Here is a 17,671-nt window from a genome sequence, read left to right as displayed (position 1 = left end):
TTAACTAATATATTTAAATTTTAAAAAAAGTCATTTGATTTCTCTCAGAGTTTCCAAGTACTTCATATGATACATAGTCATAAAACTGTGTTCTTATTGCACCTGAGAAACTATTAAAATACCAGGAAATTTTGTTTGTATAATTCCAACTCCAACATGAAATATACCTACTGTTAAAAAATCAAGCCAGTAGAGACAGAAAGAGTAATCAATAATGAAGTTTTCCTTCTGTTAGCCCTAGAGAATGGGAACATGAGATTTGTTCAACTGTTTTTCTAAAATTTGTAATGGTTAGAAGAAAATTCTGAATTTATTTAGAAAGAGGCTCACAGGAATGATGTAACTGTTCTGCTGTAAGAAGGTGATTTAAGCCTTTGGATTACAGAAGGCTTAACATGTTGCCCTTGTGGTAATGCAGTGTTTTAACTTAAGGGCCACTGTGAACATCAGTTTTCCCTTATGAAACAAATCAGTAGCCAACCAAACTGTCTATTACTTGTGTATTTCCAAAGTCTCTTCCATTGTCAAATTGAATAGATGAATTCCGGCCTCATAAAGGTACTACAGAAGTGGGACAGTCACATTTGGAGACACACCATACAAAAGAAAGAGATCTCCTGATGGTGACTCTGTGCAATAGATTATTGAGAGGAAGAAATGAAAGAGACTTTGGAAATCATCTGTTCCAAAGTCAATTAGGAAAAGCAGTTAATTGCCAATGACCTGTACAGGAAAGTAATAAAATTTCGAAAACTATCTAAGAATGACTGTCAGATTTTAGTAACAGTGTGAAATTCTGGGAGCCTGGGTTTGGTTAAGCATCTGACTTCAGCTCACGTCATGATCTCACAGTTAGTGAGCTGTCAATACAGAGCCCACTTAGGATCCTCTGTCCTCCTCTCTCTCTGCCCCTCCCCTGCTCTCTCTGTCTCTCTCTGCCTCTCTCTCTCAAAAATAAATAAACATAAAAAAGAAACAGTGTGAATTTTATGATGTCCAAAAAGCTAGTTGAAAATTTAATATTTACTCTTTTAGTTTCTCTTTTTATATATCTATTTGTTTGCTCTACTGAGTTGAATGTGTTAACTAGCATTTAAAATTATGCTCTTTAATGCATTTAAACCTTTTTAAAATTTTTTAAAAATGTTTTTTATTTATTTCTGAGAGAGAGAGTGTGAGCAGGGGTGGGTCAGAGAGAGAGGGAGACACAGAATCTGAAGCAGGCTCCAGGCTCTGAGCTAGCTGTCAGCAGAGCCCAACGCAGGACTCGAACCCAGAAACCATGAGATCATGACCTGAGTTGAAGTTGGATGCTTAACTGAATGATCCACCCAGGTGCCCCTAATGTGTTTAAAGTTATGTTCCTATAGGAAGGAAAATCACCAACTGGAAATAAGTAATATAGAATACAATTGAGTAAATAATACAATTGTATCAAATTTATAACAAATTTAACTAATGTATTAGCTAAAATGTATGCCCATCCTGCAGTATCATATTAATCTTTGCCTCTCCAGTGTCTAGTACCATACTACACACCATGCAGCAATATTTGAGCAAAACATAAGTGAACACCCTGAAAGCTCACAGAGAGCTAGTTAACATTATCATCAGATCCCAGGATGTGACTATGACTTGTATTGGAGCAAGGTTTGAGTACTATTTTGCCATACGCTATTGCCACCTATCCACTATCCATTTCCTCATCTTACTTGTTTTTTTTAATGTTTATTTATTCTTGAGAGAGAGAGAGAGAGACAGAGAGACAGAGTGTGAGTGGGGGGAGGAACAGAGAGAGGGGGAGACACAGAATCAGAAGCAAGCTGTAGGCTCTGAGCTGTCAGCATAGAGCCCAACATGGGGCTTGAACTCATAAACTGCGAGATCACAACCTGAGCTGAAGTCAGACGCCTATTCTTTCCAAATAAAAAGGCAAAGATCCTTTTGTCTTTTATTCTTGCCCTTCTTCCTGCCCGAAATGCAGATACAATACCTGGTGATAGGGCAACCATATTTCAACCATAAGCGTGAAAGCCTTATGCTTAGAATAGTGAAGCAAGAAGTTAGAAACAGGCTAAATATTTGATAACGTAACAGAGCTACCGCTCTAGTCACTGACTTCTAGGCTTCTCACTGGGTAGGACAAACAGACTCATTGTAAGCGGTGGTTTTCATTTGTTTGAAATCAAATGTATTCTCTCTCTGTGTATCCTTTTGACAATGCCTTTAAACTAACAAATTACAAAAAACATAACTTTTCACCTTTATTCTATTGTAAATATCACATTGGTACCAGAACACTGAGTTGAAGTAAATGAATGATTAATGTTAGAAAACTTCCCTGAAGTTTCTTGCCTCTAACGAACACCAGAAGGAAGAAGTATTTGCATATTATTTATATCTTTCTAAAAATTCTTCATATTTATTTTAAGAAATGACTTAAGGTAACTATGAGCACTATTAGCCTTGTTTAAGTTATTTACCAATTGGTGTGAAACATATTTATGATTTTGCAACACTGCCTAGAAATCTGTTCATTTGAGATCATTACCTATTATTATCACAGAAAAGAGCTGTTCAGAAGGGCATCTTGAACATTTATTTTGGTAAACAACACACAAAATTAAATACAAATAAGACAGCATTTTTAGTATCTGAATAAGACATAAAATTATCATGCTGACTCACAGCTCCCTAAATGGAAGATATTTTATTTGTTTTTTAATTTAAGGTGTGAGAGGATATATCATGGTCCTTAATTTATGTGAATTCTGTGAAAAAAAGATGCCTAAAATAATTTTAAACTGGGTATATTTGGCAGAAACTTGTTTAAATAGCAATGTCCAAAAACTTGAAATTATTTGCCATGTCCTTTTTGTTAATTGAAGTATAACTGACATACTTTATATTAGTTTCAGATGTACACCATAGTGATTGTATATTTGCAACATTGCAAAATTATAACCACAGGAAGTTTAGTTACCATCTGTCACCATACAAAGTTAATACAATATTATTGACTATGTTCCCCATTCCACATTACATCACCATGATTAATTTATTTTGTTAATGCAAGTTTGTAACTCTTGATTGCCTTCATCCATTTTGCCCTCCTGAACCCCATTCAAACTGGTAATAGGCAATCTGTTCTCTATATCTATGAGTCTACTTTTTGTTTTGTTTTGTTTTTTAGATTTCATGTAGAAGTGAAATCATTTATTATTATCTGTTTGACATTTCACTTAGTATAATACCCTCGAGATCCATCCATATTGTCACACATAGCAAGATTACATTCTTTTTTATGGCTGAGTAATATTCCATTACATATACCCTCAGTTGTGATATATATACCACAATTTTTTTACTCATTCATCCATCATGTATTCTTAGTTGTTTTCCATATCTTGGCTTTCATAAGTAATGCTTCAATGAACATGGAGGTCATATATCTTTTCCAAGTTCCTGTTTTTATCTTCTTCAGATAAATATCCAGAAGTGGAATTACTGGATTGCATGGTAGTTGTAGTTTCAAGGTTTTGAAGAATCTTCATTGTGTTTTCCATGGTGGCTATACTACTTTATATTCCTACCAACAGTGCACAAGGGTTTCTTTTATATCCACATCCTTGTCAACACTCATTATTTCTATTTGATAATAGTCATTCTACAAATGTGAGGCAATTTGCAATTTCCTCATGATTAATTATGTAGAGCATCTTTTCATTTACCTGTTAGCTATTTTTGAGAAAAATGTCTATTAAAATCTTTTACCCACTTTTAATCAGACTATTCATATTTCTGCTATTTAGTTGTATGAGTTCTTTATGTATTTTTAATATTAGCCCTTTATCAGATATGTGATTTGCAGATACCACCTCTGTGGTTTTCTTCTAGGAGTTTTGTGGCTTCAGATCCAACATTTAAGTCTTTAATCCATTTTGAGTTAATATCTGTGTGTGGTGTAAGATTCTGTTTTGCATGTGGCTATTCAGTTTTTCCAACCTCATTTATTGAGGTTATATATTCTTCTGTATTCCTGACTTCTTTGTAATAAGTTAATTGACCATAGACATGTGGGTTTATTACTGGACTCTCTTTTATGTTCCACTGATCTTGGTGTCTATTTTTTATGCCAATACACACTATTTTAATTACTATAGCTTTACAGTATAGTTTGAAGTCAGGGAGCACATACCTCCAGCTTTGTTATTTTTTCTTAAGAATGCTTTGGCTATTCAGGGCCTTTTGTGATTCCATACAAATTTTAGGATAATTTACTCTATTTCTGTGAAAAATAACATTGGAATTTTTAAAGGGATTCCATTAAATCTGTAGATTGTCTTGTATCTGTAGCTGTTGGGTCGTAAGAATAGTTTAACAATATTGATTCTTCCAATCTATGAGCACAAAAAAAAAAATCTTTCCATTTATTTGTCTTCTTTATTTTCGTTCAGTAATAACATGTAGTTTTTTTATATATAGATTTTCACCTCATTGATTAAATTTATTCCTAGATATTTTATTATTTTTAATGAAATTATAAACTAGATTGTTTTTTTAATTTATTTTTTGATAGCTTGTTATTAGTGTACAGAAATACAACAGACTTTTTTGTGTTGATTTTATATTCTGTAACTTTAGGGAATTCATTTATTAATTCTAACCATTTTCTGATGGAGTCTTTAAGGTTTTCTGTATCTAATTCTTGTCATCTGCAAATAGTGCCAGTTTTACTCTTCTTTTCCAATTTGGGTGCCTTTTATTTCTTTTTCCTGTCTATTAGCTCTAGCTAGGAGTTCCCATACTAAATTGTATAAATGTAGCAAAAGTAGGCATGCTTCTCTTGTTTCTGATCTTAGAGGAAAAGCTTTTTGTTTTCCACCATTGAGCAGGAGGGCTGTAGGATTATGTTGAGGTATATTCCTTCTATCACTACTCTGTTGGGAGTTTTTATAATAAATGGATGTTGAATTTTTCTCAAATATTTTTTCTGCATGTATTGAGATGATTATATGATTTTTATCCTTCATTTTGTTAATGTGATATATCACATTGATTAACACATGTTGAATCATCTTTGCATTCCTGGAATAAATCTCACTTGATCGTGGGAGTTCATTATTCATTGTAGTTTTAATGATCCTTTGTATTTCTGTGATACTACTTGTAACATCTCTTTTATTTCTGATTTTATCTGAGTCCTCTTTTTATTTCTTTGTGAGTCTAGCCAAAGGCTGTAAATTTTATTTATGTTTTCAAAGAACAAGCTCTTAGATTAATTTACCTTCTCCCTTTCCTTCTCAGTCTCTATTTCTGCTTTAATTTTCACTATTTACTTCCTTCTAACCTTTGCTTTTGTTTTTTCTTCTTTTTCTAGTTCCTTAAGATGTAAAATTACATTGTTTACTTGAGACTTTTCTTGTTTCTTGAGGTAAGCATTTATCACTACAAAACCCCATCTTTTTTAAGTTAATGTATTTATTTTGAGAAGGGGAAGGGGCAGGGAGAAAGGGAGAGAGAGAATTCCAAGCAGACTCCACACTGTCCGTGCAGAGCCCAAAGTAGGGCTTGATCTCACAAACTGTGAAAACATGACCTGGGACAAGATCAAGAGTTGGATGCTTACTCAACTGAGCAAACCTCCCTCTTAAAACTGCTTTTGCTGCGTCTAATAAAATTTGTTGTATTTCCATTTTTATGTGTCTAACAGTATTTTTTATTTCTCTTTTGACTTCTTCTTTGACCCATTAGCTGTTCAGTAGCATATAGTTTAATCTCCACACATTATGAATTTTCCTGTTTTCTTCATGTAATTAATTTCTAGTTTCATACCATTGAGGTCAGAAAAGAAGTTTGACATGATTTCAATCCTCTAAAATTTATTAAGACTTGTTTTATGGCCTGACATCAGATGTATCCTAAAAAATGTTCAATGAGAACACTTGAGAACAATGTCCATTCTGCTGCTTCTAGACAGAATGTTCTGTATATATCTATTACATCTATCTTCTCTAATGTGTCATTTTAAGACAATATTTTCTTATTGATTTCCTGCCTGGATAATCTATCCACTGATATAAGTAGGGTATTAAACTCACCTAGTATTATTGTATTACAGACTATTTCTCCCTTTAGGTATATTAATATTTACTTTATATATTTGGGCTCTTCTATGTTGAGTGCATAAATACTTATAAATATTTATTTGTAATAAATGTTGGACTGACTTCTTTATCATTATGTAATACCTATCTTTGTCTCTTATTAGTGTCTCTTTGCTTTAAAGCCTATTTCATCTGATATAAGCATAGTTCCCTAGGTTTCTTTTGGCTTCCATTTGCATGGAAAATCTTTTTCCATCCCTTCTCTTCAGTCAAAGTTTAAATCTTTCCAAATATGTTAAAAGTGTATTTACTCTTAATCTCCTACTCCTCACACTAGTGTAAAGCAGAGAATTTCTTTGCCTTATCCAGAAATATATCTGTGGCATACAAGAAACAAATAAACATATTTGTTGAATGGTTGTTTGTCTGAATGAATGGACTAAAAGTCAATGTGGAAGAATTAAATAATTGTTTGATATAGTCACTGGCCTGAAGGAATTTGAAATACAAACGAAGAGATAAAAGGCTCCCTGGAAAGTATGAAGTGATCCCAATACTAAGATGAAAGGACAAAGATGAAGTCAGAGCTCAGTGAAAACTGGCAATGACATCAATTCCTTAGCAGCTCCACAGACTATGTCTTCCTTTAGATAGAGGTAACAGCACAGCAAAGTCAGAGAGGAGAGCCGAAGCACAGTGGAACTCAACAGGTGTGAGAGGTTCCAATCCAAGATGGCAAAATAGGAAGATACTGAATTCACCTCCTTCACAGAACACACCAAATTACACTTATTAAAAGAACAAGTTCTCCTAAAGAAGAAGTGAGGACTGACTGAACAGCTACTAAACAACCAAAGATAAAGAGAAGGGGAAGAGAACAGCAAGGGAGATGGAGACAAAGCATTAAAGGTAAACCCCACCCTCACTGCTGTAAACAGCAGTGGAAAAAGGTAGTACCGAAGGACCAGGAATAGATTCCTCTGTCCTTGTGTACAAAAAAACAAAAAAAGTCAAGATTTAAAAAAGAAACTAGCAAGTAAAAGAGACAACACTAGAACCCAAGCTGTGAAGGAGCTGTGGGAATGCTCTTCAGGTCAGAGGGACTGGAGAACAACACAGTTGATGTTCCCACATCACCTTAAAAACCTAAACAAGAGCACGATTTGGACACTATAATGGGCAGGGTCAGTCATCACATTGCAACTTCAACAAGTATAGCCTCTGAAAGCCCACACTAGCTCCAACTGAGCTGGAGCATAGGAGGAAAAAAAAAAACAGATTTAAATGGGCCAAGGAACTGTAGGAATGCTCTCTCTTCCTCCACCTCAAGAACGCAGACCAGAATATGGTCGAGATGCCATAGCTGGTGGGTCCCAACACCATAACAGTCAGGTCAAATTATCACAGGGAACTTGAAACATCAGCAAGTCACAAGCCCACACAAGCCCACACCAGCCCCTATTGTACTTGGGTACAGAAAATAAGCTGTGTTTTTTTTTTTAATTACAAAAATTCTTTAATTTGTCTTGTTTGGGTTTTATTTTCATTATTTTGGTTTGGGTTTTTTTCTTTTTTCTCATTTTCTCTTTTCTTTTTCCTTCTCTTTTCCCTTTTTCTTAAATTTTCTTTTCTTCCTTTATTTTATTATTTATTTTATTTTATTATTTTTTTCTTTCTTTAAAAAGCTACAGTTTAATAGAGTAACTACAGTCACAGCTCCAGCAAGTCAGCAAAAGTCACAAAGCACACACAGTCTACATAGGGGACAACATACATAAGACAACTCCTTCAAGATTAGGAGACATTGCTTTCCAACTAATGTACAGCAAAAACACAAAAAGCCAAGCAAAAGCAAAATTTGGAGAGAGAGAAATATTCTCCAAAAGCAAGAACAAGAAAAACTTCAAAAAAAAAAAACAAAACACCTGAATTAAACAGAGATAAGCAATACGCTTGATAAATAATTTACCATAATGATCATAAATATACTTGTTTGCCTGGAGGAAAGAGTGGAAGAATTCAGTGAAAAATTCAATAAAGCAATAGAAAATATTTAAAAGAATCAATCAGAGTTGAAAAAAAATGCAATAATTGAAATAAAAAGCACACTAGAGGGAATCAAGGGTAGATTAGAGGATACAGAAGAATGTATCCACAGTCTGGAAGATAGGTAATGGGAAGCACACAAGCTGAACAACAAAAGGAGAAAAGAACTTTTTAATAAGAATAGATAAAGAGTTCTCTTAGACAACATCAAGCAAACAAACATTTGCATTATAGGAGTCCCAAGAAGATAAGAAAGAGAAAGATGCAGAAAACTTATTTGAAGAAATAATAACTGAAAACTTCCCTAGCTTAGGGAAGGAAACAGACAGCCAAGTCTAAGAATCACAGAGTTCCAGGGGTGCCTGGGTGGCTCAGACGGTTAAGTGTCCGACTTCAGCTCAGGTCATGATCTCATGGTTCATGGGTTTGAGTCCTGCATCGGGATCTGTGCTGACAGCCAGCTCAGAGCCTGGAGCCTATCTTTGGATTCTGTATCTCCCTCTCTCTCTGACACTTCCCTGCTCATGCTGTCTCTCTCTCTCAAAAATAAATAAAACATTTTTTTTAAAGAAAGGATCACAAAGAGTTCCAAACAAGAAGAACCCAAGGAAATCCACAACACAGCACATAATAATTAAAATACCAAAGGTTAAAGATAAAGAAAGAAACTTAAAAGCAGTGAGAAACAAAACTTACTTATTGAGGAGAGATGTACAAGGCTATCAGGTGATTTTTCAGCAGAAAGTTTGCAGGCCAGAAGGGAATGGCATGATATATTTAAAGTGCCAAAAGAAAAAAACCTACCACCAACAAAACTCTACTAGGCAAAGTTATCATTCAGGTTTAAAGGAGGGATAAAGAGTTACCCAGACAAACATAAAGGAGTTTATCAACACAAAACCATCTTTCCAGACACATTAAAATGACTTCTTTAAGTAGAAAAGAAATGTCCATAATTAAACATAAGAAAATTATGAATAAAAATATGTAAAATATGACAACATATACATAAATTATAAAGAAGGGAGTAAAAAGGGAAGAGAAGGGGGAAAAGAAAATTTTCTGGTTTTGTTTTTGAATGTGCTTAAACTTAAATGACCATCAAATTATGAAAGATTGCTATTTCCTTAGGACTCTATATGAACTTCATGGTAAGCAGCAAACTAAAACCTATTAGACATACATAAGAAATAAAGAGAAAGAATGCCAAATACGACTCTATAGAAACTTATCAATTGTAAAGGAAGAGAGCAAGAGAAGAAAGGGACAAAAAAGAACTACGAAACAACCAAAAATTTTTTAAATGGCAATAAATACATGCCTATTAAGAATTACTGCAAATATAAATGTCCCAAAGTTCCAATCAAAAGACATAGGGCAGCAGAATGGATAAAAACAAAACCCATCTATGTGTTCCCTACAAGAGATTCACCTCAGACCTAAAGACACATACAGACTGAAAGTAAATAAATGGAAAAACATTCACCATGAAAATGGAAGTGAAAAACAAAAAGCCAAGTGGCAATACTTTTTACAGAAAAAATAGACTTCAAAACAAAGACTTTAACAAGACACAAGGAAGGGCATTTCATAATACTAAAGAGATGGATCCAATAGAAGGATATAACAATTGTAAATATTTATGCACCCAACATAGAAGCACCCGAATACATGAAGCAGCTATTACTAAACATATAACAAGTAATCAATCAATAATAACACAATAATAGTTGGGAACTTTAACACACTACTAACACCAATGCATAGATCACCCAGACAGAAAATCAATAAAGAATCAATGTCTTTGAATGACACATTGGACCAAATGGACATAACACATATATACAGAACATTCTATCCAAAAACAGAATATGCATTCTTTTCAAGTACACATGGAACATTCTCCAGAATAGATCACATATTAGGCCATAAAACAAGCCTCAACAAATTTAAGAAGATTAAAATCATACCATGCATCTTTTCTGATCACAGTAGTATTAAACTAGAAATTTAATCACAAGAAAATAAACTGAAAAAACACAAGCACATAGAGACTAAACAACATAATACTAAACAACAAGAGGGTCAAGGAAGCAATCAAACAAGAAATTTTAAAATACATGGAGATAAGTGAAATACGAAATGTAATGGTTCAAATTCTTTGCAATATAGCAAAAGTAGTTCTAAGAGAGAACTACTCTCTTAGTAGTAGCAATACAGACCATTCCCCGCCCCCCCCCAAAAAACTCAATCCAATCTCACATCTAAGGGAACCAAAAAAAAAAAAACAAAACAAAAACAAACAAAGGAAGACCAAAGTGAGTAGAAGAAAGGAAATAATAAAGATCAGAGCAGAAATAAATAACAGAGACTGAAAAAAAAATCAATGGAATCAAGAGCCGGTTCTTTGAGAAGATAAAGAAAATTGACAAATCCTTAGCCAGACTCATCAAGATAAAAAAGAGAAAGGACCAAATAAATAAAATCAGAAATGAGAGAGGAGGTAACAACTAACACTACAGAAATACAAAGGATTATAAGAGAATACTATGAAAAATTATATGCCAACAAACTAGACAACCTAGAAGAAATAGATAAATTCCTGAAACTGAACCAGGAAGAAATAGAAAATCTGAACAGACTGATTACAAGTAACAGAATTGACTCAATAATCAAAAACTACCAAAGAATAAAAGTCCAGACCAGATTCTAGCAGACATTTAAAGAAGATTTAATACCTTTTCTCCTCAAACTATTCCCAAAAAATTGAAGAGGAAGGGAATCTTCCAAATACATTCTATGAGGCCAAAATTATCCTGATACCAAAACCAGAAAAAAGACACCACAAGGAAAAAGAAAACTGCAGGTCAGTATCCCTGATGAATATAGGTGCAAAAATCCTCAACAAAATATTAGCAAACCACATATAGCAATACGTTAAAAAAATCATTCACCATGATCAGGTGGGATTTATTGCAGCGATGCAAGGATGGGTCAATATCTGTAAATCAATCAAGGTTATAACCACTTTAACAAAATGAAGGATAAGAATCATGTAATCGTATTGGGGCACCTGGATAGCTCAGTCAGTTAAGCGCCCGACTTCGGGCCAGATCATGATCTCACAGTTCGTGGGTTTGAGCCCCACATCAGGATCTGTGCTGACAGCTGACTCAGAGCCTGGTGCCTGAGTCAGCTCCAGAGCTTCGATTCTTCCTGAGTCAGCTTCCAGAGCTCAGAGCTTCAAATTCTTTGTCTCCCTCTCTCTCTGACTCTTCCCTGCTCACGTTGCCTCTCTCTCTCTCTCTCTCAGAAATAAATAAAACATTTAAAAAAAATTTTTTTAAAGAATCATGTAATCATATCAGTAGATGCAGAAAATGCATTTGACAAGATTCAAACATCCATTCATGATAAAATCTTTAAACAAAGTGGTGTTACAGAAACACCTCAACATAATAAAGGCCATATATGAAAAATCACAGCTAACGTTGTAACCAATAATGAAAAACTGAGAGCTTTCCCTCTAAGGTCAGGAACAAGACAAGGAGATGTCCACTTTCCCCACTTCTACTCAATATAGTACTTGAAGTCAGAGCCACAGAAATCAGAAAGAAAAAGAAATGAGGCATCCATATTGGTAAAGAAGAAATGAATCTGTCACTATACATAGAAAATTCTAAAGACTGTACCAAAAAACTTCTAGAAGTAATAAACAAATTCAGTAAAGTGGCAGGATACAAAATTAATATCCAGAAATAGGTAGTACTTCTATACACTGATAGTGAGTACCAGAAAGAGGAATTTTTTAAAAATTACATTTATAATAGCACCAAAAAGAATAAAGTGCCTAGGAATAAACTTAGCCAAAGAAATGAAAGATGTACTCTAAAAATTATAAAACACTGCTGAAAGAAATTGAAGATGACACAAATGGAAAGATATTCCATGCTCATGGATTAGAAAAATTAATATTATTAAATGTCTATACTACCCAAAGCAATCTAAAGATTAATGTAATCCCTATCAAAATACCAACAGCATTTTTCACAAAACTAGTCTTAAAATATGTATGGAATCAAAGTGGACCCTGAATAGCCAAAGCAATCCTGAGAAAGAACAAAAAAGCTGGAGGGGCGCCTGGGTGGCTTAGTCGGTTAAGCGTCCAACTTTCGCTTAGGTCATGATCTCGCGGTTCGTGGGTTCGAGCCCCGCGTCGGGCTCTATGCTGACTGCCAGCTCAGAGCCTGGAGCCTGTTTCAGTCTGTGACTCCCTCTCTCTCTGACCCTCCCCTGCTCACACTGTCTCTCTCTCTCTCTCCTAGAAATAAATAAAACATTAAAAAAAAAAAAAGAACAAAAAAGCTGGAGATATCACAATACCAGATTTCAAGATAATCAAAACATTACAGTACTGGCACAAAAATAGTCACATAGGTCAAAAGAACAGAATAGAAAGCCCAGAAACAAACCCACAATTACATGGCCCATTAATCTATGACAAAGACAAAAATATACAATGGGGAAAGACAGTCTTTTCAATAAATGGTGCTGGGAAAACTGGGTGGCTACACATAAAAGCCTAAAACTGGCCCACTTTCTAACATCATATGCAAAAATAATCTCAAATGGATTAGAGACTTAAATGTGAGATCTGAAACCATAGAAGTCCTAGAAGAGAACACAGGCAGTAACATCAGCTGTAGAGACATTTTTCTAGATATGTCTCCTAAAGTAAAGGAAACAAAAGCAAAAGTAAACTATTGGGACTACATCAGAGAAAAGGATTTTACACAGCAAAGAAAATCATCAACAAAACAAACAAACAAAAAACCTACTAATGGAAGAATATATTTGCAAATGATATATCCTATGATGCGTTAATCAAAATATATAAAGAACTTATACAACTCAACACCAAAAAACCCCAAACAATCCAGTTAAGAAATTGACAGAGAAACTGAATAGACATTTTCCAAAGAAGACATACAGATGGCCAACAGGCACATGAAAAGATGCTCAATATCACTCATCATCAGTGAAATGCACATCAATACCACATGCACATCAACACCACATGAGAGATCACCTCACACCTGTTAGAATGGCTAAAATGAGAATAACAAGAAATAACAAGTGTTGGTGAGAATGTAAAGAAAGCCCTCATGCACTGTTGGTGGGAATGTAAATTGATACAGCCACTGTGGAAAACAGTATGGAAGTTCCTCAAAGCATTAAAAATTAGAAATACCATATGATCCAATGATTCTATTCTTGGGTATTTATCCCCCAAAATGTAAACACTAATTTGAAAAGGTATATGAACCCCTATGTTTATGGCAGCATTATTTGTAACAACCAAGATATGAGAGCAACCTAAGAATCCATTGATGGATGAATGAATAAAAAAATGTGAGATATATATAGAATATATATATGAATATATAGAATTTCATTCATTCGGCCATAAAAAAAAAGAATGAAATTTTGCCATCTGTGACAACAAGGATGGATCTTGAGGGTATTATGCCAAGTGAAATAATGTCAGACTGAGAAAGATAAATACCATATGATTTCACTCATAAGTGGAATATAATAAAAAATAAATAAAGGACAGAATCAGACCTATTAATACAGAGAACAAACTGGTGGTTACCAGAGGGCCAGGGGAGGGTGGTTGGACAAAATAGATGTGGAGAGGGAGATACAGGCCTCCAGTGATGGAATGAGCAAGTCATGGGAATAAAAGGCACAGCATGAGGAATACATTCAGTGGTATAATAACAACGATAAAGGATAGATAGTCGCTACACTTGTGGTGAACATAGCATACTGTATAAACTTGTCAAATCACTAAGTGGTACACCTGAAACAAATGTAATTTTGCATGTCAGCTAGGCTGGAATAAAAATAAATAAAATTTAAATAATTTAATTTAATTTAATTTTAAAAGATGTGAGAAGTTAACCGGAAAAGAAGATCTGGATCTTTTTTTAGAATGTTTGTGATGAGGTAGGAAAAGATCCAATATGGAGTTAGAAGATTGTGATTTTAGGATAGGCTGTGTTGAATTAGTGGATACCAAGCATTCTTGAGCCTCAAATTTCTTATTTGAAAAATGGGGATGAGAATGCTTACCTCACTGAATTATAATCAAGATTAAAGGAGACTGTATGAAAGTAGTTTGTGAAGCACAAGGAATTACAAAATGACTAACAGTTCTTGAGTTCTTATGTGTCAGGCACTGGAGTAATCATTTCACACAGATGATCTCTTTTAATCCTCAGAACAACCCAGAGGAAAAGGCATTAACCAGGTTTTAACATCAAAGGCTGAGAGCCTTGAGGGGGCTTGGGCTGGGGGTTGGGTGGGAGGAGGGGAAGGAACTAAAACATTGCCTTTCTCTCACACCCTGCTCTAACAATTGTCCTGACATTCACCATTACCTGGGTTTATTTCACACTTGAACTAGGCGGATGATACCAAAACTTGCTGTTACATGAAGGACTCACATGAAGCACCCCCTGCTGTGCGCTGGTCAAAAATACACATTCAAGACCTGGGGGGATTCCCTGATCTCCTTGGTAAAGAAAATGCATCCCTTGAATTCACTTTCGAGGCTTAAGTGCTAAATTGTTAATAGTTCCAGTATATTTTAAAACATAGATTTCTTCAACTGCCATCACATGCAAATTTCTAGGCAAATTAGAATACAATCAAACATCTTCCAGAGACTTAGGGAGCTCTTGCAAGGAAAGAACATATACCATAAATTGGAAAATGCTAATAGAATTCTAAATATTCCAATCAGGATGTACCGAAGCAATGTAGTCTCCACGGTTGGTAAATCTGATACAGCCCGCCTCTGCTTCATACTAGTTATAGGAGTTTAGGGATGTTTACTCACTACATAGAGCCTTATTTTTCTCATGTGTAAAATGGAAGTATAAACATGTCACTCGAGTGTTACTGTGGCAGTTAAGTGAGATGATATGTACGAATCAAAGCATAGTGTGCTGCTCTGGGAAAGTACTGAGAATGCTATTTTTTTCTTTTTACTAATTTGTTAAGTTCTTTAATATTAAATGTTCATACTTGGTACTAAGAATTAGTACTTTCATCATACACCACTAGTGACAAAAGTAAGTTTATGATATAACTTTAATACTGGAAAATATCTTTAAACATATTAGCTCTTCAATAACTATCTTTGCAGCATGAGTTGTCATTCAGTCCAAACCAAAATTACAAACATGCTAAATACTAGAATAAGTTCCCTTAAAAATTAGTTTTCTGCAGACTATGTGATACATCTTATGGTTTGGTATCAACTCCCAAAATAGAGATATTACATGTGATCTCCTTCCCCAGAAAATCCCAGTAAAACTAACCATTTAATACTAAATAGTAAATGTAAGTATTCAGTACATTTATGTAAGTTCTAATCACATGGAATCGTTAAGCCTCCATGCTCTCTTATTTTATATGTAGATTTTGTTTCAGTTTTCAAGAAGGATTATTTCAAAATCATCTGAGGATTCCTCATTTTCTTGAATCAATATATGCCAAAGGAGTTTCTCTCTTTACCAGAAAATTTGCATAATATATTATTCTTGTAATTTGTGACTTTAGTGCCTGTGGGAAAATATCTTAAAATTTTAATGTAATTGTTCTAAGGAAAAGACATTTCATGTTCATTACTCTTGCTTTCCTGTGGGTAATTTTAAGAGTGGAATTAGTCCCTTATTTAAGCTCTGAGATTTATTTACTCTCTCTTAAAGAGGGAGATGACTCCTAATTGAAAATTAAGATTGCAACCTAGTGACTCATTCAACTGCTTAGTACTATCTGCCATGTTAATTTTGAAATTTCACTCTACCATTGACAAAGTGAATTGTAATCATACCTGTGTTATTTTATTTTAGTAGTTGGACTCATGGCTGTTTCCCTAACTTAGATTGTAAACACGTACAACATGGGCCATTTAGTTGATCTTGGGAACATCCACCTCCACTCACAGGCTATCTGTAATAGCAGATTTCCTTACACACTTAAAGCAGTTGAATCAACTACATAATATGTAAATTATGCCCCAATAAAGCCATTTGAAAGAAAATAGTTTAATTCAGTTGTTCTCCAAAGTATATTCCCACAAACATTGCTGGTGTTGTCTGGATGGAATATGTATAGTGATGTGTCACCTAGTCCAGTTGTGACAGGGAGGTATTGTCTAGATTAATAGGAATCTCCTCCACAGAGATCTCTTCAAAGACAGCACAGCATACAACAAATGTTAGGGTTTTTCTTATTTACAAAGGTAGTATTATTAGAACATTATATATCTGTCTCTAACCTTGGGGGAGGGGAATGAGAAAGAAAGTAAGCTTTGATCAGATAAAATTCTATTATTAATTATAAAATATTACCATTCTGGAGAATGTTATTTTGAACTTTAATTCAGGAATACATCACTTTATCATCCTTCTGTTACCACAGGAAGAAATCAATACAGCTAAAAAATAAAAAAAATCAAGCAAATGAGTTTATAAGCTATAGAGTAAATTTAATTTGTTTAAATATCCAGTTCCTCTAAGGAAACCTGCTTACTGGCAAACAGAAAAATAGCTTTTTCTTCTTTTTGTCTATTTTAGATGATATCTATCAACATTCCACTATGAAAGATGAAAAATTAGTTTATTTATACCAGCCAGCCCCACCCCACTAGCCTCATTGCTTTCCCCTGAAGCTCATGGTGGTAGTGGTAGTGGTGGTGGTGGTGGTGTTGGAAAGTGGAGAGTCTGAGCTTTTCACTTCAGATAACTTGCTGTATTCTTGTGGCCCCACTAATTGCAACTTTCCTGGTCATATTCTGTCTTTACTCCATATCGCAGGAGTTGAGGAATAGTGAATGAATATCTAATTGGTAAAATTTGGAAGAATAAACAGCTTGGTTCTCTCCTGAATCCTTTGCTTCTTTTTCTGGACTTCTCCATAAGTTCTCCACTGTTCTTTATGGTGAGAAAGGACCTGCCCCAGCCCTATACTGAAGGATGGTTAGTCTGTCCATCACTCATTTTCACTTAGTAAGCCTCTTTAGACTCATCCATTTTGCACCAGGAACCAAAGTGTTTTTTTCCTTCTCTCTGACACTCCTTAATTTTTTTTTCAATTACTTAGGAACCCAAGTGAGGAAGAGAGTGTTATTTATTAAGTGCCCTTGAAAACAACATTAATTCTATAACTTTTTTTTCATTTTGGTAAACTTTCTGAATTAAAAAATACATTAGCCTTCTATTTAATTCTGAAATTTCAGTTAAGTACTTGAACCTCTTCTATTGAGCCCTTACCTACACATCCCCTTTTACCTTCTACCTTCCATCAGGAAACATAATTATATAAGGATTATTAACACTATGGTTCTGTTCTATAACCATAATTAAATCTTCGTGCTTTGTCTATAGAGGTGTTCTGAGAGTTGAACACTAACAGCAGTTATAGTGACCACATAAACATTCAAT

Source organism: Crocuta crocuta, unplaced genomic scaffold, assembly GCF_008692635.1.
Source record: "Crocuta crocuta isolate KB4526 unplaced genomic scaffold, BGI_CrCroc_1.0 scaffold223, whole genome shotgun sequence".
NCBI lineage: Eukaryota > Metazoa > Chordata > Mammalia > Carnivora > Hyaenidae > Crocuta > Crocuta crocuta.
Note: the sequence above shows the minus strand (reverse complement) of the source record.